We start from the raw sequence: 23,259 nt of genomic DNA, 5'->3' as shown, positions 1-23,259 counted from the left end.
CGCAAACGGACATACGTCCGAACATAAATCAAGAGGTGTAAGTGGAAATAACTCCACATACAAAACTCAAAAACAACCAAAGAAAAAAAAAAGCCAATGAATTTAACATTTTGGTAACCATAGTAAGATGAAACACACCTACATACTATACTTCCCTATGTTTTAAAGTGGACAAAACCAGAAAGAAAATCTTCTTGTATGTTAAAGAGGAGGCTGAATTGTGTTATCTTTCTGTGTATTTAGTATGCTTGCTCTCTCATTGCACCTAAAAGCAAAAGAATACAAGATTTCATTTTGCAGGACAAGATAAATAAATCAGATTCAGGTGGTGGAGAGAGCATATTGATGGGGATATTGATGTTGGCACTCCAAAAGCCTTGATTTTTACACCTCCTCATCTCCGTGGATATTGGGTCTGTATAGTTAATAATTATCAGACCATTAACAGTCATTTTCTTCGTCTTACTGGAGGTATACGCCCTGTCACACAGTTTGTATAGCTATTTTCTTGACTATTACATATCCCAAGCCATTATTTTCTTATATTTCACAGAAATGAATGTGAAAGACTGCCCTACATTTCAAGACTCATGAGAATGAACATGATGTTGTACTAAGTTCTCACAGGAACTATGAAAGATATTTGTAAACAGCACCATAATACTGACCTGCTTAGAAATGACAAGTGTTATGTTATTTTCAAACTGATTTTGGCTGTACTGTAACCAGGGCATGCTTTTCATGTGTACCATTGGTACCACTATAAGGGTCCCCATGCTTAAAACAGTTCTCCTGACCTTTTTTAAATAAGACTGGACGTATCAGCAGCAGGGAGCTCTCTGCTGTGATCATCAACCATGGCATTCTGGAGTGCCAATTTAAACTTTATCAAGCAGAAGCTGCCTTGGGGCCTCAGCGGTGGCATAGAATTACTCAGAGAAGAAGTGATACATGAACTGCAAAGACATTGAGTGCATTTTCAGGCATACTGTGACAGAGGTTGAGACTGTCGAGTCAACCTGTTGAGTTAGTAAGGCTGCGAAGCAATGGAGTCTGAGCATATCAATAGAGTCTGGGTACCTGTAATCTGTGTAATATTCCTGTCTAGAGATAAAGGGACACTTAGCTATTTTTATGAAAACTTGATGCAGTGGAATCAAAACATGCTACAAAGGACAAGGATGAGAGTGACTATCACCAAGTCGGGTGACCTTTTGTGTGACATCTATTGGACCCTATCAAGTTTTATTGTAATTACTAAGTATCTGCTGGGGGGTGTTCAATTGACATATTGTCGAGACATAGTCTTGTACCCATTTATTGCAGCGGCTTTGGACTGTATTGATGCGCTTGTGATGTCCTACTGTCAGCCTTTTTCAAACTACATGTACAAAGGCCCTTTACACATTTTAATCCACAGAGCCTAAGAATGTGAATAATTTGAGGCAGTCTGATGAACCCCTGAGTGAGTGGTAAGTGCCCTGCCAACTAGCACACTTACACTTTCATCTGTGGAAAAGGACTACATATCTTCATTTTTATTTATGACATTATTTTACTCTTTATCATTCCAGCTCTTGATTGAGTTTCCCAGATAATGTAAGTTTGTTTCTATAATGCTGAACAATTTTGTCTGTAAACTGATTTTCTTAAAGTCGATAAGTATCAAATGCAACCGGGCAAAAACATGGTACAGTAGATAAATCAAAACTTAGTATTATATATATATATATATATATATATATATATATATATATATATATATATATAACCCAAAAATTTATATAAAATGGCGCTATTAACCACAGCGTAAAACGCCACAATATAAATATAAATAACAATCGTGAATACAATATCAAAGTCCCAATTAGAGAGGATAGTAGGCTCAAGTAAGAGCGGCAGCCACGAAAACCTGCGACCAGATGGTTAGTCCGGATAGGGATGATTACTGCAACAAAAAACAGTCAGGGCGCCTCAATGTGTATTATCAAATGTATAATGTAGACAAATGTATTAAGCTGCGTACCGTTGGGTTATAATCAGTAGTCAATTCAGAGATGGGGGAACCTCCTCAAGGGCTATTCCTCCAAATTTCCAACAGGTAGGACAATGTAGAAAAAAAGGCCAACATAGAGTAGTATTGTCATGGACTTAAACAACACCTCATGTGAGTGTATGTATCACCTAGTATAACTGGGCTTCCTTGTCGTGAATCAACACATAAAACAACAGTGAAGATGGATAAAAATAGATGGGACACCCATGTGAGACATCTATATATGGAAAATATAATCTGCGTACCAGATAGCCTTAGAGCAGCAACATATAGAAAAACTCTTTGCAGGTCAAACGTATAGTACTTCCATCCCAGCCTCGTTCAGCGGCGGTGGTCTTGCTGCCGTTTCAGATATATATATATATATATATATAAGAAGAAGTTTCTTTGTTTGTTGGTGAATATCTTTGACACCCCTGCACCAATTTGGATGAAACCAACTCAAACTGGTCCAGTTGGATCCTCACCAGGTTTTAGGGGGGATTAGGGTCCCGGCCGGACCTCCTGTTGGTGTAGGCTGGGCAGAACTTTGACCCGGTGAGCCTGTCCTGGGCCTTCCACTGGATGGATTTGGATGGCATTTTATATATTAAATTCATTGGTATGTCTGTTTGTTTCATTTGTTTGTCTGTCCTTCCACTGGATGGATTAGGACGAAAACTTCACAGACTGGTAACATTGGATCCTAGAAGACATACTAGGGGGTTGAGATCCCAGTCGTACCTTCAGTTTGTGTATGCTGGGCAGAACTTTAACCCGCGGAGCCTGTTCTGGCCCTTCCACTGGATAGATTTGGATGACATTTAATATATAAACAAAAATGACACTGGGCAGCCTCCTCACGGGTGTGTTGGAAGAGCTACTAAGCTGTTAATTACTTTTAAAATGCTGACAGTTACATCCAACTTATTGATAACATAATAGCTTGAAGATTTAAACCCAGGCAACGCAGGGTACTTCGGCTAGTTACTATATAAAAAACAATAGCCAAAAAATAAATGAAGAAAGACTTGAGGGAGATAACAAGGAAAATGGAAGAGGAGAGCGGAAAGGGTGAGATTGAGGGTGCTCCTGATTTTCAAAAATGATAACTAAGGCAGGTAGTGTCCCCCTAGAAAGAACTAATATAACCATATCTAAATATAGTAACTCTTATATATTACTGAATTTTTAAAGATCAGCCACTGAACCAAATTGTGATAATTTCTGCACCCTTCATCCATCTTTCTCACATATAAGCACTCATGGACATGGAGGAGGTGCTGGAAGAGGAGGGCAACAGGCTTCAACCCTTCCGAAACCAGCAACTGGTCCACCGGTGCCAGCCCTGGGAGTATGTTTTCAGGCCACGTGTCAGCCTCTTTGGGATGTCAGATGCTGAGGTGGTCCGTCACTATCGGCTCCCGCCTCATGTCCTCATGAGGCGGATGTTGCGAATTGACTCTAGGTCACTCTGCACAACCCTGCGCATTGTGCAGAGTGACCTAGAGTCAATTCGCAACATCCCGACAGCAATGCCATTATTGACCAAACTATTGGCGGCATTGCACTTTTGCAACACTGGGTCCTTCCAGACCACAGTGGGAGTCGCGGCTGGGATGTCCCGGACCTAGCCCTGGTTCCGTTGGGTGGAATACTTCAATTTATAAGAATCGGAAGCATTTCTACTTGATAAATATCCAAATATCCAGGCTATATGCGTCTCTCCAGATTCGTGACCTGGTAGCTGTATGGGGGGGGGGGGAGTACGAAAGACTCCTTTTCCTTGAGACAATCAGGGACATGGTGCAGATTACAACTGAAGCAAAGGGGTGCAAGACCATTTGGTGACGCATGGCTATTAGGTCATTTTGTAATTTAATCATTATGTATCATTAATCTTTTGTTGTCTTTCTGACCTTCCTATACATTTTAGTCAGAAATGGTGGGTTGTCCTCTGTTGCAAAATCTGAACACTCTGTAGTATTGTGCATGTTACAATGCAAATGGTGTACTTTTTTGTGGTTTTCCTAGAAAGTGGCAGAAATAATGTTACATTTTGATCTTGTGCATGACCAAACCCAAACTGAAATATGTACACATAATTTAATGTTAGCTACCTCTTCATTGCCACATGGTTAATACTCGGTGCAAATTAGCAATTTTTGGATGCTTTGCCTGCTGTAAATAATTAGGCACCTAGATGCAAATTTCTGATCTTAGTCAATAACAGTCCCACCATATCATGTTAGCATATTCCATAAGTATTTTTGGTATGTTTTGTAAGTGATGACTAATTTCTTTCTCTTTGTCTTTCTTGGCACCCTTCATAGGAGATAATGCATTCTTGTTCCACTCTTGGCTCCTCATTCTTATTTTGAACCCATACACAGGGCAGGAAGTTGCATACAACTCAGCGCATATGGCCACTAGATCGGATGTTGAGAGGACATTTGGCCTGTTGAAGGCAATGAGTAGATGCCTTGACCGGTCTGATGGTGCTGTTATGTATGTGCCAAGGACAGTATGCAAAATCATTGCTCTGTGTGTGTGTTCCAGAACATCGCCCTTAGAAGTGGGGCTCCATGGGTGGAAGAGGCCAAGGTTGTTGACGAGGAGGTGAAAGACGCTGACCCCAGACCTCCTGAAACATTGGAGGCATTCCGCTATAAACATTATGTGCTTTTCACCTACTTTTAATGTAAGTAATTGTTATACTCTTATATAAATGTCACTTTTAAAGTCTATTAGATCAAAAAACAGTGACCTGGTTTTGTACATTCTCAAACAAGTGTATTAATTAAGCATCAAAAACCACATGTGATCCAAAAACAAATCCACAAACAAAGTATTAATTTTCAATGCCGAATGGCCCTTGGTGTGTGGTTGTAGGTTTTTGGACCTGACTTCTGGTTACCCGTGATGTGGAACAGTGTAGAAGAAGCAGAGGTCATTGGGGCAGCAGAAAGTGACAGTGTGAGAGACAATGTAGAGGCTGGAGGGTGTTCCGAACTGGCTGGGTGTATGCAGAAGTGGCTAGGGGGTGTGCAGAAGTGGCTGGAGGGTGTGCGGAAGTGGCCTGGGGGTGTGCCGAAGTGGCTGATGGTGTGCAGAGGGGGCTTGGGAGAAAGATGTGGCTGGGGGGTTATCAGAGGGTGCTGGGGGTGGACAGAGATGGCAGGTGACTGAGGGGGGGTAGACAGAGGGGACTTTGGAGAAAGATGTGGCTGGTGGATAGGCAGAGGGGGCATACGGCCACCAGATTGGTTATTGAGAGGACATTTGGCCCGTTGAAGGCAAGGTTTAGATGCCTTGACTGGTCTGGTGGTGCTGTTATGTATGCACCAAGGACATTATGCAACATTACTGCTCTGTGTGTGGTGTTCCATAACATCGCCCTTAGGAGTGGAGCTCCATGGGTGGAAGAGGCCAACCCCAGCCCTCCTGAAATGATGGGTAGGCAAAGGTGGCTGGGAGGAGGCAACAGGGACTGTGGGGGAGTTAGATGTGGCTGAGGGTAAGCAGGGGGGGCTGGGTGGTAGACAGAGGGGCTGGACGGTGGCTATAAGTGGCTGGGGGGTAAGCAGAGGGGGCTGGGGGGTGGTTTGATATGGTTTGAAAATAAACCAACAAATTGACTGCAGCTAACAAATTGACCCTAGTCTGTGTGTCTGTCTGTCTGTCTCTGTCTGTGTGTGTGTGTGTCTGTCTGTCTGTCTGTGTGTTAGGGAATTTAAACTGTAAGCCCCAATGGCGCAGGGACTGATGTGAGTGAGTTCTCTGTACAGCGCTGCGGAATTAGTGGTTATTATTATTAAATGGTAATAATAATAATAATAATAATAATACCTTGGGGCATCAGATCGAGTTCTCCTTTGCTTGAGAGCTCTATGTACGCTATCAAACAAGATTTGCTTGTCTGTGTCATCTCCTAACACTTCATTAAAGATTATTGTAAGAGCATCAATAATGTCTGCAGTTTGGACATCTTCAGGTATGCCAGTGATTCTTAGAGTATTTCTCCAGCCACGGTTATCAAGATCATCTAAGTGACTTTGCATTCTACTTTGCCTGATGGCGGACTTCCTCCTGTAGTTTCGATTGGTAATTCTCCATTCTCTCATCAGTCTCTTCAAATGCCGCGATTCTGTTGGCTACATGTGTGATGTTGAATTGTACCGTGGTGAATTTAGCATTGACCCAATCGTGGATTCTTCTTTCCTGCGTAAAAGTCCTGTTTAGTTGGTAATTGTGTCCGCAGGATTGCCAGGATGAGCTGCGCCCATGGGTTGCTCAACCAAATGTGGCACAAATGTTGATGTAGAAGCCATATCCAAGTTGGAGTTGAAGCTGGAGAATCTGTTACCATGAGGAAGTGTCTCATGTCGCGTAGTTTACTTCAAAGGTTTCAGTAGTAGAGATATTGCATAATCAGGTAAGTTAGCTGTCTCGTGTCCCCCCGAGGCATTATTGAGACCTCATGATAGTGGTTGTAGAGGAGTGGCTAGGTTCTAAGTAGTATGGGGGCAATACGGCTGCACTTCTTACCCAACATATCTATAGGCTAAACCTGGAGGGCAAATGTGTCCATAAAGGGGTCACTGAACGTAGGAACTCCTAGCTATTTCCATGCATGTGCAATCTTGGGAATGGAGTCAGTTTTCTAACCATTCACCAGTAGATGGGATCAGTGTTGAACTGATAATAAAGTTACAGAGACACAGTTAATATCAGCCAAGCACAAGTGTTATCGTCACTAATAAAGAGGACAAACAAAAGCAGGATCCTGTAGTCTCTGATCCAATAAAGTAAGTTTCAGATGTTATTAGTCAGATCAGGCTCTAGTAAGAGTTCCCAGCACTAATGATGTCTCATACAGTGATAATCATCCATGTGGAGGGCTACAAGCAAAGAGCACTGGTGAGGTCTTTAAGTTAAAGACCGTATGAATGAGGGTTCACTGAGTAAAAATAGACTTTTATGTGAGTACCTTATGAAGTTCTGCTCTCCAAGTTTAGGAAAGCCCACTGCTGTCAGCAGTTAGGGTGCCCTTGGGTGAAATGATCGTTGTCGGGGAGTGAACCTGATCTCCTTAACTAGAAGGAGCAGGACGGGCTTCCTGCCAGATGACCTCCATGCGTAGTTGTGATCCCTGCCTGCTATCAATAGCTGTCTCCACCGCTACAAGACATTGGCTCGCTGAGCAGGAGAGGCGGGTAAGGCTTAATTGTGTTGTTGCTCAGGTTTGAGGGGCAGATAATTTGCGCAAGGCCCAGTTGGTGTCGCTTCATGGAGTACGTGGCGTTCCATCAGTTGAAAGACAGGTCAGGACTGATAAAACGTATATAGGCTGAGTCGATAATGAGATATAAGGGTGCACTTAGGGATGGGGGATTCCTGACTTATATGAATTTGTGGAGGAAAACTCAGGAGCTCTCAGTGAGTACGCCCATCTCGTTCAGCTTCCAAGCCATGCCTACCCAAGCTGAACATTTTAAATAGAGAGAAAGGATTGAGAAGTGTTTGATACAAATGCACAGTGAGCTGGGAGGGGGAGGTAAGTTTCCAGGTACAGATTGGAAATATATACCAACTTTTGCATACAGATGCCCACTTTTACATAAAGATACACCCATGGCACAGACTACCCTTTTTTATAGACACCCCCATTTGAACAGGGATATCCTTTTGTACAGACATATTTTCATATTCCCATTTACCGTCTCCTAAGTGATGGTGCTTCCACTTTCGCTTGAAACCTCCATGTATCTGTGTGAAGTTTCTGGACCCATGTAGAGCATGGAGCAACCCTATGGTCAGAAAGAAGCTCATAGTCCTGAATGGGCCCAGAACTTACACACAGACACATCAAGGTTTTGGGCAAATGGTAAGGACAGTGCATCTCTGGAATTCTACATACTGAGTCCCAATCCCCAACCTGACAGCAGTCAGATTAGGAGAGAGGGGCCTGAGTACAGGCGGTGTTGTGTGTCCCAGAAAATGTTCCTGAAAATGTCTAACACCTTTGCTGTCACAGGAATTCAGAATGCTTAATATGGAGTCACAGTCTGGCCTCTTTCTCTGGGGCCTAAACCTAGTTGAAACTACTATGTGTCAGCAGCCACGGCGGCCACGGGTACCGCCGCGACTTCCTGTCTGCTCCTCTTGGTGGCATTCCAGCCGTCTCCATGACGACTGGGGCGTCACTTCCCTCGTCCCGGTTGCCTAGGCAACAAACGGAGCGCTTCAGGCTCCCTGCCGCCGCGCCCGGCCAGCTGTCTAACAGCCGGGCACATACATGCAGGGCTGGTAAGGCTCAGCCAAAAAATGGGTGATTAGTTTATACCCTGCTGGGCATTGGCCGCAGGGCCAGTAAATATGCTAGCTCTGGGAGCACTGGCAGGGCCTTGCTCTGATTGACTCTTAGTACTATGTAAGGCAGTGAGGACTGAGCCTCACTGCCGGTTATAGAGATCTGTCTCAGTACTGCTGCCTGCTCCTGTGCTGTGTTGGTGTTTAACCCTAGATTGCTTTTTCTGTCTATGACCTCTGCCTGTTCCTGGACTTTGAATCTTTGCAGGTCAAACGTATAGTACTTCCATCCCAGCCTCGTTCAGCGGCGGTGGTCTTGCTGCCGTTTCAGATATATATATATATATATATATATATATATATATAAAAGAAGAAGTTTCTTTGTTTGTTGGTGAATATCTTTGACACCCCTGCACCAATTTGGATGAAACCAACTCAAACTGGTCCAGTTGGATCCTCACCAGGTTTTAGGGGGGATTAGGGTCCCGGCCGGACCTCCTGTTGGTGTAGGCTGGGCAGAACTTTGACCCGGTGAGCCTGTCCTGGGCCTTCCACTGGATGGATTTGGATGGCATTTTATATATTAAATTCATTGGTATGTCTGTTTGTTTCATTTGTTTGTCTGTCCTTCCACTGGATGGATTAGGACGAAAACTTCACAGACTGGTAACATTGGATCCTAGAAGACATACTAGGGGGTTGAGATCCCAGTCGTACCTTCAGTTTGTGTATGCTGGGCAGAACTTTAACCCACGGAGCCTGTTCTGGCCCTTCCACTGGATAGATTTGGATGACATTTAATATATAAACAAAAATGACACTGGGCAGCCTCCTCACGGGTGTGTTGGAAGAGCTACTAAGCTGTTAATTACTTTTAAAATGCTGACAGTTACATCCAACTTATTGATAACATAATAGCTTGAAGATTTAAACCCAGGCAACGCAGGGTACTTCGGCTAGTTACTATATAAAAAACAATAGCCAAAAAATAAATGAAGAAAGACTTGAGGGAGATAACAAGGAAAATGGAAGAGGAGAGCGGAAAGGGTGAGATTGAGGGTGCTCCTGATTTTCAAAAATGATAACTAAGGCAGGTAGTGTCACCCTAGAAAGAACTAATATAACCATATCTAAATATAGTAACTCTTATATATTACTGAATTTTTAAAGATCAGCCACTGAACCAAATTGTGATAATTTCTGCACCCTTCATCCATCTTTCTCACATATAAGCACTCATGGACATGGAGGAGGTGCTGGAAGAGGAGGGCAACAGGCTTCAACCCTTCCGAAACCAGCAACTGGTCCACCGGTGCCAGCCCTGGGAGTATGTTTTCAGGCCACGTGTCAGCCTCTTTGGGATGTCAGATGCTGAGGTGGTCCGTCACTATCGGCTCCCGCCTCATGTCCTCATGAGGCGGATGTTGCGAATTGACTCTAGGTCACTCTGCACAACCCTGCGCATTGTGCAGAGTGACCTAGAGTCAATTCGCAACATCCCGACAGCAATGCCATTATTGACCAAACTATTGGCGGCATTGCACTTTTGCAACACTGGGTCCTTCCAGACCACAGTGGGAGTCGCGGCTGGGATGTCCCGGACCTAGCCCTGGTTCCGTTGGGTGGGAATACTTCAATTTATAAGAATCGGAAGCATTTCTACTTGATAAATATCCAAATATCCAGGCTATATGCGTCTCTCCAGATTCGTGACCTGGTAGCTGTATGGGGGGGGGGGGGGAGTACGAAAGACTCCTTTTCCTTGAGACAATCAGGGACATGGTGCAGATTACAACTGAAGCAAAGGGGTGCAAGACCATTTGGTGACGCATGGCTATTAGGTCATTTTGTAATTTAATCATTATGTATCATTAATCTTTTGTTGTCTTTCTGACCTTCCTATACATTTTAGTCAGAAATGGTGGGTTGTCCTCTGTTGCAAAATCTGAACACTCTGTAGTATTGTGCATGTTACAATGCAAATGGTGTACTTTTTTGTGGTTTTCCTAGAAAGTGGCAGAAATAATGTTACATTTTGATCTTGTGCATGACCAAACCCAAACTGAAATATGTACACATAATTTAATGTTAGCTACCTCTTCATTGCCACATGGTTAATACTCGGTGCAAATTAGCAATTTTTGGATGCTTTGCTTGCTGTAAATAATTAGGCACCTAGATGCAAATTTCTGATCTTAGTCAATAACAGTCCCACCATATCATGTTAGCATATTCCATAAGTATTTTTGGTATGTTTTGTAAGTGATGACTAATTTCTTTCTCTTTGTCTTTCTTGGCACCCTTCATAGGAGATAATGCATTCTTGTTCCACTCTTGGCTCCTTATTCTTATTTTGAACCCATACACAGGGCAGGAAGTTGCATACAACTCAGCGCATATGGCCACTAGATCGGATGTTGAGAGGACATTTGGCCTGTTGAAGGCAATGAGTAGATGCCTTGACCGGTCTGATGGTGCTGTTATGTATGTGCCAAGGACAGTATGCAAAATCATTGCTCTGTGTGTGTGTTCCAGAACATCGCCCTTAGAAGTGGGGCTCCATGGGTGGAAGAGGCCAAGGTTGTTGACGAGGAGGTGAAAGACGCTGACCCCAGACCTCCTGAAACATTGGAGGCATTCCGCTATAAACATTATGTGCTTTTCACCTACTTTTAATGTAAGTAATTGTTATACTCTTATATAAATGTCACTTTTAAAGTCTATTAGATCAAAAAACAGTGACCTGGTTTTGTACATTCTCAAACAAGTGTATTAATTAAGCATCAAAAACCACATGTGATCCAAAAACAAATCCACAAACAAAGTATTAATTTTCAATGCCGAATGGCCCTTGGTGTGTGGTTGTAGGTTTTTGGACCTGACTTCTGGTTACCCGTGATGTGGAACAGTGTAGAAGAAGCAGAGGTCATTGAGGCAGCAGAAAGTGACAGTGTGAGAGACAATGTAGAGGCTGGAGGGTGTTCCGAACTGGCTGGGTGTATGCAGAAGTGGCTAGGGGGTGTGCAGAAGTGGCTGGAGGGTGTGCGGAAGTGGCCTGGGGGTGTGCCGAAGTGGCTGATGGTGTGCAGAGGGGGCTTGGGAGAAAGATGTGGCTGGGGGGTTATCAGAGGGTGCTGGGGGTGGACAGAGATGGCAGGTGACTGAGGGGGGGTAGACAGAGGGGACTTTGGAGAAAGATGTGGCTGGTGGATAGGCAGAGGGGGCATACGGCCACCAGATTGGTTATTGAGAGGACATTTGGCCCGTTGAAGGCAAGGTTTAGATGCCTTGACTGGTCTGGTGGTGCTGTTATGTATGCACCAAGGACATTATGCAACATTACTGCTCTGTGTGTGGTGTTCCATAACATCGCCCTTAGGAGTGGAGCTCCATGGGTGGAAGAGGCCAACCCCAGCCCTCCTGAAATGATGGGTAGGCAAAGGTGGCTGGGAGGAGGCAACAAGGACTGTGGGGGAGTTAGATGTGGCTGAGGGTAAGCAGGGGGGGCTGGGTGGTAGACAGAGGGGCTGGACGGTGGCTATAAGTGGCTGGGGGGTAAGCAGAGGGGGCTGGGGGGTGGTTTGATATGGTTTGAAAATAAACCAACAAATTGACTGCAGCTAACAAATTGACCCTAGTCTGTGTGTCTGTCTGTGTGTCTGTCTGTGTGTCTGTCTGTCTGTCTCTGTCTGTGTGTGTGTGTGTCTGTCTGTCTGTCTGTGTGTTAGGGAATTTAAACTGTAAGCCCCAATGGCGCAGGGACTGATGTGAGTGAGTTCTCTGTACAGCGCTGCGGAATTAGTGGTTATTATTATTAAATGGTAATAATAATAATAATAATAATAATAATAATAATACCTTGGGGCATCAGATCGAGTTCTCCTTTGCTTGAGAGCTCTATGTACGCTATCAAACAAGATTTGCTTGTCTGTGTCATCTCCTAACACTTCATTAAAGATTATTGTAAGAGCATCAATAATGTCTGCAGTTTGGACATCTTCAGGTATGCCAGTGATTCTTAGAGTATTTCTCCAGCCACGGTTATCAAGATCATCTAAGTGACTTTGCATTCTACTTTGCCTGATGGCGGACTTCCTCCTGTAGTTTCGATTGGTAATTCTCCATTCTCTCATCAGTCTCTTCAAATGCCGCGATTCTGTTGGCTACATGTGTGATGTTGAATTGTACCGTGGTGAATTTAGCATTGACCCAATCGTGGATTCTTCTTTCCTGCGTAAAAGTCCTGTTTAGTTGGTAATTGTGTCCGCAGGATTGCCAGGATGAGCTGCGCCCATGGGTTGCTCAACCAAATGTGGCACAAATGTTGATGTAGAAGCCATATCCAAGTTGGAGTTGAAGCTGGAGAATCTGTTACCATGAGGAAGTGTCTCATGTCGCGTAGTTTACTTCAAAGGTTTCAGTAGTAGAGATATTGCATAATCAGGTAAGTTAGCTGTCTCGTGTCCCCCCGAGGCATTATTGAGACCTCATGATAGTGGTTGTAGAGGAGTGGCTAGGTTCTAAGTAGTATGGGGGCAATACGGCTGCACTTCTTACCCAACATATCTATAGGCTAAACCTGGAGGGCAACTGTGTCCATAAAGGGGTCACTGAACCTAGGAACTCCTAGCTATTTCCATGCATGTGCAATCTTGGGAATGGAGTCAGTTTTCTAACCATTCACCAGTAGATGGGATCAGTGTTGAACTGATAATAAAGTTACAGAGACACAGTTAATATCAGCCAAGCACAAGTGTTATCGTCACTAATAAAGAGGACAAACAAAAGCAGGATCCTGTAGTCTCTGATCCAATAAAGTAAGTTTCAGATGTTATTAGTCAGATCAGGCTCTAGTAAGAGTTCCCAGCACTAAAGATGTCTCATACAGTGATAATCATCCATGTGGAGGGCTACAAGCAAAGAGCACTGGTGAGGTCTTTAAGTTAAAGACCGTATGAATGAGGGTTCACTGAGCCAAAATAGACTTTTATGTGAGTACCTTATGAAGTTCTGCTCTCCAAGTTTAGAAAAGCCCACTGCTGTCAGCAGTTAGGGTGCCCTTGGGTGAAATGATCGTTGTCGGGGAGTGAACCTGATCTCCTTAACTAGAAGGAGCAGGACGGGCTTCCTGCCAGATGACCTCCATGCGTAGTTGTGATCCCTGCCTGCTATCAATAGCTGTCTCCACCGCTACAAGATATTGGCTCGCTGAGCAGGAGAGGCGGGTAAGGCTTAATTGTGTTGTTGCTCAGGTTTGAGGGGCAGATAATTTGCGCAAGGCCCAGTTGGTGTCGCTTCATGGAGTACGTGGCGTTCCATCAGTTGAAAGACAGGTCAGGACTGATAAAACGTATATAGGCTGAGTCGATAATGAGATATAAGGGTGCACTTAGGGATGGGGGATTCCTGACTTATATGAATTTGTGGAGGAAAACTCAGGAGCTCTCAGTGAGTACGCCCATCTCGTTCAGCTTCCAAGCCATGCCTACCCAAGCTGAACATTTTAAATAGAGAGAAAGGATTGAGAAGTGTTTGATACAAATGCACAGTGAGCTGGGAGGGGGAGGTAAGTTTCCAGGTACAGATTGGAAAGATATACCAACTTTTGCATACAGATGCCCACTTTTACATAAAGATACACCCATGGCACAGACTACCCTTTTTTATAGACACCCCCATTTGAACAGGGATATCCTTTTGTACAGACATATTTTCATATTCCCATTTACCGTCTCCTAAGTGATGGTGCTTCCACTTTCGCTTGAAACCTCCATGTATCTGTGTGAAGTTTCTGGACCCATGTAGAGCATGGAGCAACCCAATGGTCAGAAAGAAGCTCATAGTCCTGAATGGGCCCAGAACTTACACACAGACACATCAAGGTTTTGGGCAAATGGTAAGGACAGTGCATCTCTGGAATTCTGCATACTGAGTCCCAATCCCCAACCTGACAGCAGTCAGATTAGGAGAGAGGGGCCTGAGTACAGGCGGTGTTGTGTGTGCCAGAAAATGTTCCTGAAAATGTCTAACACCTTTGCTGTCACAGGAATTCAGAATGCTTAATATGGAGTCACAGTCTGGCCTCTTTCTCTGGGGCCTAAACCTAGTTGAAACTACTATGTGTCAGCAGCCACGGCGGCCACAGGTACCGCCGCGACTTCCTGTCTGCTCCTCTTGGTGGCATTCCAGCCGTCTCCATGACGACTGGGGCGTCACTTCCCTCGTCCCGGTTGCCTAGGCAACAAACGGAGCGCTTCAGGCTCCCTGCCGCCGCGCCCGGCCAGCTGTCTAACAGCCGGGCACATACATGCAGGGCTGGTAAGGCTCAGCCAAAAAATGGGTGATTAGTTTATACCCTGCTGGGCATTGGCCGCAGGGCCAGTAAATATGCTAGCTCTGGGAGCACTGGCAGGGCCTTGCTCTGATTGACTCTTAGTACTATGTAAGGCAGTGAGGACTGAGCCTCACTGCTGGTTATAGAGTTCTGTCTCAGTACTGCTGCCTGCTCCTGTGCTGTGTTGGTGTTTAACCCTAGATTGCTTTTTCTGTCTATGACCTCTGCCTGTTCCTGGACTTTGAATCTTTGCCTGTGACACTGATCTTCTGCCTCTACCCGGACTCCAAACCTTTGCCTGTGGCCCTGACCCAGCTAGCACCTAGGTCTCCACCGGTGCTCGGTCCACTCCGCAGATCTCTGGCTGGTCCCTACTCCGTGTATTACCTCCTGTACCTGTGCGCTGCAATGTGAACATAAACTTGTATTACACTGAGTGTAAGTCCTGGGGGCATCCGAGTACCTGTGATCATAACCAGTCTGTATGGGAAAGGCAGCTGCTATAGGTGAAGACCTCTTCTGCTATAGTTCTACAAGTTTATGCAGCACTGGGTGCCATAACACTATGATTCCTGTTGCTATGCCATTGCCACTATTTGCTTATCTAACATGTATATATAGTATTTCTCTATGATCAGACTTTTCTCTAGCTTCTCAATCCTTAATCATTTACTGAAATCTGAGTTTTTCTGTGAAGCTTTCCCTGACTCATCTTAGCTTCCAACTAAATGTCAAGAGTGCTTTTTCTAACTAACACACTTTCAACCAATTTAGCCTTCACACAGCCCACGCACTCATCCCACGCATTCAACCCACGCATTCTACCTCTTTTTGTAATATTTCACATGCAGAGTCCACTTTACTATTTTTTTTGTAATTTTAATCTGAACTAGAGTCTAGGATTCCTGCAGATAACTACTTACAGGAACTTGGGTTGCTACATTTTATGCCATTCTTGAAACAGCGATAGTAATTTCCTATGGTTGTACCAATATAATAATTATAAATTGAGTGTCTTGGGGCAAACTGCTTGGCTCTTTATTATAATCTATTGCTCCATGCGGTTATATCTGGCACATACTGTGATTTAACCAGTAACCACATTTCTATTTTATTACAGGATGCCATCTGCATTAATGGAAACATTGCATAACATTTATCATGACTTTTGTCTCTGTTACTTCTCCTTTCAGCTGAGTGAAAAAGATCTTTTTGAATTAATGATGCAAACCCTGCATTTAGTAATGTTACAGTACATTGTGCAGTGTAAAGTATTCCTAAAATCTCTACAAATACAGAAGCCAACATATGGAGTTTACTCCTATTATATTTCAGTTGAACATTATAAAAATGTTTTCTTTTACCATTTAAGGTTTTTTACGGTACTTCAAGGAAGCTATTGCTGTTTGCAGATCAATACAACATTTATTCCCCACTCAATCTTGCTGACACTGCAGCTGACAATGACTAGTTAATCTATACATTAAATTGTAAAATCAATGGTTTACCTGAGTCTTCCTTGCTTGTATTGGGCCACAGAAGTCAGCAAGCACAACACATATGTAATCATTTCTTTCTGAGATGAAAGGACAACGACAAACTTTAAATAATATTTCCAAATTTCCGCAGGAATAAAATATATGCATGCCTTGATCCTTTACTGATGTAAATAGACAATGCCAATGAATAATGCCATAAAGCCTTATTTTAATACTGCAAATAATGTGGACCTTGCTTTTTACACAAGTGCGCTAAATTGCTTATCTTTTTCACAGTATACATATGATTCTTAGTCTTTGCGGTCGCTCACGTAAAGAGGAATGCACCAACATTTGTATTTGCCTTCATTAATTTCAACTTTCATGTTTTTTCTTTATAACATGCGCCATTTTTGTGTTTGAAGGTCAATAAATGCGGTTTTCGTCAAAGTGTAACTCGAAAGTGCAAAAAGCGCCCCGTTAAATATATTGGATAATGCCTAGTTTCCCGCAGCTCTGAGTATGCAGCAATATCAGGTCCTTCTGAGAGGAGATAAATGCTGTTCACCCGCATTGTAAACTGGGAACTCCTTCCTAAAAAAAAACTGTTTTTACCAACGCCAGCTCATTTAATTAATCCCACATATTCATGTGTATTTCACTTTTGTATGGTCCTAAATGAGCCATGTAGCATATTTGGAAAATAAATGAAGAAAGATAAGTAAATTGTGGCTAAATACATAATGGATTAGACGAAATAACTGAAGAGTGATGGATCCCATTGCTTTTAGTCACCCAGTGTGAGTGCCACTTGTGGCCCCGTGCCCCGGAGGCCTCCCAATGTACTTCAGTCTCAGAGAAGAACGAAAATGTGCATCATTATTCTTAATCAATTAATTTCCATCTCTTATATTGATCTGGATATATAAGAATCAATCTAAGATTCAATAAATCAATTACTAACTTTAATATCTTAAAAGCCTTGACACTTATGCTGTCAAGCGGGTGTTTTGTTTGCAATGTACTTATGCAAAGTGATAAGTATGTAGCTTTTCTGCATGAAGCCCTGTCAGGCTGTAAAGTAGCATGATGCTATATGACATAGGCATCTTATGGACAAACAATAATACTTTTTATACTACAGTAACCACAGCGCTAGTCAAATATTGTATCTGGTACTATTATGGGATCATTTAATCTCTATCACAACAGAACAAGACACTATATGAAATGATGAGCAATATAAGGCAGTGTTTTCTTGAGTACCTGGGTGTGCTATACTAAATGAGCTGAACAGTCATCAAAGCCAATGGTCAAATATGCCACAGGTTAAAGTGATCAGTCAATTGCTGAGTTACTAGGGGCACATCAACATTCAATAAAAGATATTGATTTATAATTTACTACATGGACTTTCCAGAGATGCATCGCGCTGAATTGAATCTCCCCTTATGTGTCTAATTGGCATAAGAAACAATCAGTACCCTCTTTAGGTATTATATCTGGTGCTTTGATTTGACCGACAGGGAATCCAGTGTGAGAATGTCAGAGCCTGTTGTTTCAATAGAAAAGCTTCTACCCAGGGCTTAGAGGGTGGGGGGGGGGGGGGGGTTGGAGTGTTAGCACCCTTAGGAGGTGTACCTGGTTATGTAAAATGATGGGTGAAAATTTGTAGTTTATCGAACCAGCTTTGCAACATTAATAAGGTGGTTTGGCTTAACCTAACAATATACACCATACACCATTATAAGATAACATTCTTGATTAAATGTCAAATGATACACTGGGAGGCAATACATACAGGAAAAACATTGGTGGAAATTGAAAGTATAGCTGTGCATTCACTGCCACTATCAGAATTATTTTAGAGTCCTATTGCTGCTACACAGTCTAACGGTTGGAATTGTTGCATGGTGGTTGAGGTAGTCTTGTGCTCTAAAATAACAAGTTAATTCTCTTAGTGGGGCACACTCATACCTTCGCTACAGAACATTGTTTGAAAACTTTGAGAGGCTAATGGATGCAGAAACTGTGGCCAACTTTTCCAAAATGGAAACTTAAATTCTTTTCACAACCTGCCAACAGAATTTTATAGTTGTATCAGACTATCACACATACATTGACCTGGGCAAATGCTAGATTTGTAGAGAGGGGTTTCCACGCCACGCCGACAGTGGGCGTGACCAGCAAGCATGGGGGCGTAGCTATAATTTTAAACAGTGCTCGGCTGTTCTCCAACTCTTCCTATCCCCATCATATACACTGGCAAAGCTGCGTGCACTACTGTTAGGTGCACGCAGCTCTCCCTTTTCGAGAAGAGCCATGTGAAGCGGGACATACCTCCCAACTGTCCCTACAAATTCAGACAAATTTGTAACTGAGTGTGTCAGCACAGTTGGCAGACTGTCCTGCTCTCTCCTACCTGTTCTTGTTGCTGTCTCTACTTGTTGCTGCTGCTTGTGTCCCTAAGCTCAGTTGCTGCTTGTCTGGATCCTGGAATGTTGGGTTCCTGTTTGGAAGAGGACAAGTACCTAATATAGTAATCCCAGCAATGAGTGAACACAGTTGGCCTTCCTCCCCCAAATCAGCCCGATATTAAACCAAAAGCACCCATGTTTAATAATTAGGCTCCCAGCAACCAACTCAAACAGTAAATTAATGTCATTCACCTTTAATAAAATTATCAATTTCCCCCAAAACAACCCCAACATTAAATTAATAGTATTTACATTAAATAAATAAACCTATTTCATCCCAAACATTAAATAATTAGCATTCAATTTTAAGAAATAACAATCCTCCACAAACACATTGAATTAATAGCACCCAAACCACCCCAGCATTAAATAAATATTCCCATTATCCCACCCTTAAAAGGTCCACCATATCCCCACTATTAAATTAAATATCCCCAACCTTCACCCCACCAATAAATTAAAAGCTCCCACTCTCAACCTACTATGAAATTAATATTTCTCACCCCAACCACATCACATAAAATACCCCCACTACACTTACATTAAAATCCCTTTTCCCCCTTCCTCCCACACTTTTATTAAAAGTCCCTCCAAGCCTATGTTCACAAAGGAATTATTGTACTTATACATAAAATCCCCCCCTTACATTAAAAGCACATGAGAACCCCCCCCCACACACACACACACACACTCACACACTTGCCCCTTTCATCTAGTGCTGTGTATTGTGTCCTCCTGCTGCACACACGAGACATGCAGGCAGTGGGAGAGAGGGTGCGGACACACAGGAGGGGGGAGACGGCTGTGAACAGCGCAGACAGAAACGATCTGCACACAAGCTACAAAGTGGATGGACCTGGGGGAAGCCCCCCTAGCAGGGGCTTGCTGCCGGCGGCTGCACAATATGTGCAGGTCCGCTCTGCAGTGACAGTGTGCTGCCCGGCTGCTCTGATTGTGTTTAAAACACAATCAGAGCAGCCGGGCAGCACATTGTCACAGCCGAGCGGACCTGCACATATTGTGCAGCGCCGGCAGCCTTGAAGTCAAAAAGGGGGCGGGGCCTAAATCGCCCCCCCTAAATCGCCCTGGGTAGGATACTTTCTAGATCCGCCCCTGGGGGGAAGGGTCCAGCCACCTCAATTATACAGTGCCCCTGGCTTGGAGGGGGGTTTTCCAGGCACTAGAACCCCCCCTTTCCCCTCGGTTTGCCTATGACTGAAATATTGGATCTCATATAGTGAATTTCCAGAGTCAACCTTAAAACAAGCTCTGATCTACTCACAGGGGGTATAAACAGCTATCAGTGAGACAACAATGAATTACACACATTTTACACAGCAATAGTTGCATGGTCGTCTGGTTCTATGGGGTATGGCCAAAGCTACTTTTTTCCCACTTCGTGGTTGCACTCTCTACTGGGGTGTACTCCCATATTGAACTGACACTTTTACCATAATATCTCTCAAAATCTGTTACAGAAAATGCACTGTACTTATCCACACAGTATTTCTAAGGTCAGTATGTAAGGGCCGACACTGTTCCTAATGTTTACATTTTTCTACTGTATATTTCATTTTATCCACATGCTTAGATTTGTTGATATATGGAACGGTACTGGTGGCTCAGCTTATCAGTGTGATCTAATTCTGTATGGTACACTTTCCATAGAAATAAACAGTTAAAAAAAAAATAATTTTGCATAAAATGTTAATACTGAAATGGGATATACTCATTTTTAAGTGTTAATTTATATAATAAAAAATATGTAATTTGTGCAGTTTCAAAGAATTTTATAAATCTTGCTATTTGATTTGAAACTTTCTTGCACAAATAAGCATAAATGTGCTGACATTCCTAATGGTAAAAATATATGTATTTAGGTTTATATTTTCTTCTCTTTACTAAGTGTATATCTATAATGCCGTTTGTTAGCATGTTATACCACCTAGTGTTTTTCTGTGAAAATACATGCTCATTATCAGTGAGCAGTACACGATATTACAAATCTTACAACTCTTTGTCTATTACTGTACATCATGCATAACGTGTTGTGAATATATTTTGCTATTAGTGTAGCATCTGTGACTGTCAGGTTTACCATTAATATTAAGTCTTATTCACAAATACAGAGTAACAGAAATATTTTCAAAAATAATAAAATTACAATCATATTCACAGAGTCAAAATTAATTAAGTTTAATGATAAAAATATATTGCATTGAATCTTGTACTAAAAATTTGATATTCAAGCCAAAATAAGAAATATATTTAAGTACTAAGAGCAGGCTAAGGGTGATCTTCAGGAGGCTCACCCCAAAAGCAGTACTGTATGTATCCATGTATTAGTCACCACAATATCATCATCAGGCTGTCATCATTGTTGGGCCCAGAGCAAATGAAACAGGCAGGGCTTCCCCTCCTCGTTAACTCCTACAGGCCTGTTGGATACTACGCATGCTACAACCCCCCCCCCCCCCCCCCCCCCCCCAGTGCACCAAATACCCCTCAGACATCCCCACCTTCTGGAGAATTAGCTGATACAATAATATTTTATAGTTGAATTCACTGATCAATTGCAATTGCAAGAGCTCATCAAATTCCTACTCTTAGACCGCCACTGAGCACTGCACCATGCTCCTTTATTGTAAAAATCCTCCACTATAAAGACCAGTGGTAGTCATATTTCCGACAGCAGAAATACCAACGTAAATATGACCGACAAGAAAATACCGACAAGCTCAATGATTTGGGTGCCAGACCATCTCTATAAATATAAACTCTTATTCATAACGCCTTCAGACCCTAGCACATTTCTTAAATAATTACCAAGAATATAGCTGAACCACATATATTTGACCGTTAACTCCTCATGCACAAACTCTTAACATGTCTCCAGGTGTTAGTAAGACAGTTTACATATCTTAAGTTGTGAAGCACAGTTCACATCTCCTCTATCCTCATACACATAGCTTAGACCGGCGGTTCCCAAAGTGTGCGCCGCGGCTCCCAGGGGTGCCGCGGCGCTGTCACCCAGCAGCCTCCTCTCTCCCGCAGCAGCTGTCACTGACGTCGATATTCAGTGACAGCTGCGGGAGAGAGGAGGCTGCTGGGTCCCGGCGCCGCGCTGATTGGTAAGTTTCTGTCTTCTCTTTTTTTTATGTCTGGCGTGGGGCAGAGTGAAAAAGGATGGTGGCACCGGAGGGGGACAGTGTGGCAGCGGAGGGGGACAGTGTGGCAGCGGAGGGGGACAGGGGGACAGCGGAGGGGGACAGTGTGGAAGCGCAGGGGGACAGCGGAGGGGGACAGGGTGACAGGTGGCAGCGGAGGGGGACAGTGTGGCAGCGGGAGGGGGACAGTGTGGCAGTGGAGGGGGACAGGGTGACAGCGGAGGGGGACAGTGTGGAAGCGCAGGGGGACAGTGTGGAAGTGCAGGGGGACAGTGGACAGCGGAGGGGGACAGGGTGACAGGTGGCAGCGGAGGGGGACAGTGTGGCAGCGGAGGGGGACAGTGTGACAGCGGAGGGGGACAGTGTGGCACCAGAGGGGGACAGGTGGCAGCGGAGGGGGACAGTGTGGCAGAGGAGGGGGACAGTATGGCAGCAGAGGGGGACAGGTGACAGCGGAGGGGGACAGTATGGCAGCGGAGGAGGACAGGTGACAGCGGAGGGGGACAGGTGGCAGCGGAGGGGGACAGTATGGCAGCGGAGGGGGACAGGTGACAGCGGAGGGGGACAGGTGGCAGCGGAGGGGGACAGGTGACAGCGGGGGGGGACAGCAGGCAGCAGAGAAGGACAGTGGGCAGCGGAGGGGACAGTGTGGCAGCAGAGGGGGACAGTGGGCAGCAGAGGTGGACAGGGGCAGCGGGGTAGGACAGTGTGACAGCGGAGGGGGACAGTGTGACAGCGGAGGGGGACAGCGGGCAGCGGAGGGGGACAAGTGGCAGCGGAGGGGGACAGGTGGCAGTGGAGGGGGACAGGTGCAGCGGAGGGGGACAGTGTGACAGCGGGCAGCAGAGGGGGGCAGCGTGACAGAGGGCTGCAGATGGGGCAGCGTGACAGAGGGCTGCAGAGGGGGCAGCGTGCCTGGGGGTAGAGGAGGGGGACAGCGTGGCAGAGGGCAAAGGAGGTGACAGAGGACAGAGGAGGGGGACAGCGTGACAGAGGGCAGAGGAGGGGGACAGCGTGAGAGAGGGGCAGAGGGGGCAGCGTGAGAGAGGGCAGAGGAGGGGGGACAGCGTGACAGAGGGGGCAGGGTGCCTGGATGCAGAGGGGGCAGGGTGCCTGAATGCAGAGGGGGCAGAGTGCCTGGATGCAGAGGAGGCAGTGTCTCTGGATGCAGAGGGGCATTTTTGCATACAACTAAATAAGTATTTTTGTCGTAACCTAAATACTTATTACAATTTTTTGACCCAACTACTTCTAAAACAGGACTGCTCAGTAATTATTTTGGAGGGGTGCCTTGAAAAAAATTCGGAGACTCTAAGGGTGCCGTGAACTGCAAAAGTTTGGGAAACCACTGGCTTAGACAGTTTTTCTTTAATTGCTCTATGTTTGCAGATATGAATATCACAGTCATTGTACATACGTACATATCATGCTACATCCCACGTTATCCTGGACATAA

At 44.3% G+C, this 23,259-nt stretch overlaps 1 long non-coding RNA gene across 1 annotated transcript in view; it reads right to left on the bottom strand.

Moving 5' to 3' along the window:
* LOC142104650 (uncharacterized) overlaps nt 1–23,258 on the bottom strand; it is a 214,305-nt gene extending 191,047 nt beyond the window's left edge. Inside the window, exons 1-2 of the long non-coding RNA XR_012679615.1 lie at nt 23,225–23,258; nt 16,190–16,257 (exon numbers count right to left, since the gene is read on the bottom strand). This is a non-coding gene — a long non-coding RNA (uncharacterized LOC142104650). The remainder of the gene's footprint in view (nt 1–16,189; nt 16,258–23,224) is intronic.
* Between the last annotated feature and the right edge of the window lies 1 nt (nt 23,259).

The sequence above is a fragment of the Mixophyes fleayi genome, chromosome 1 (genome assembly GCF_038048845.1).
Source record: "Mixophyes fleayi isolate aMixFle1 chromosome 1, aMixFle1.hap1, whole genome shotgun sequence".
Taxonomy (NCBI): Eukaryota; Metazoa; Chordata; class Amphibia; order Anura; family Limnodynastidae; genus Mixophyes; species Mixophyes fleayi.
Note: the sequence above shows the minus strand (reverse complement) of the source record. Positions and strands in the feature narration are given on the sequence as shown.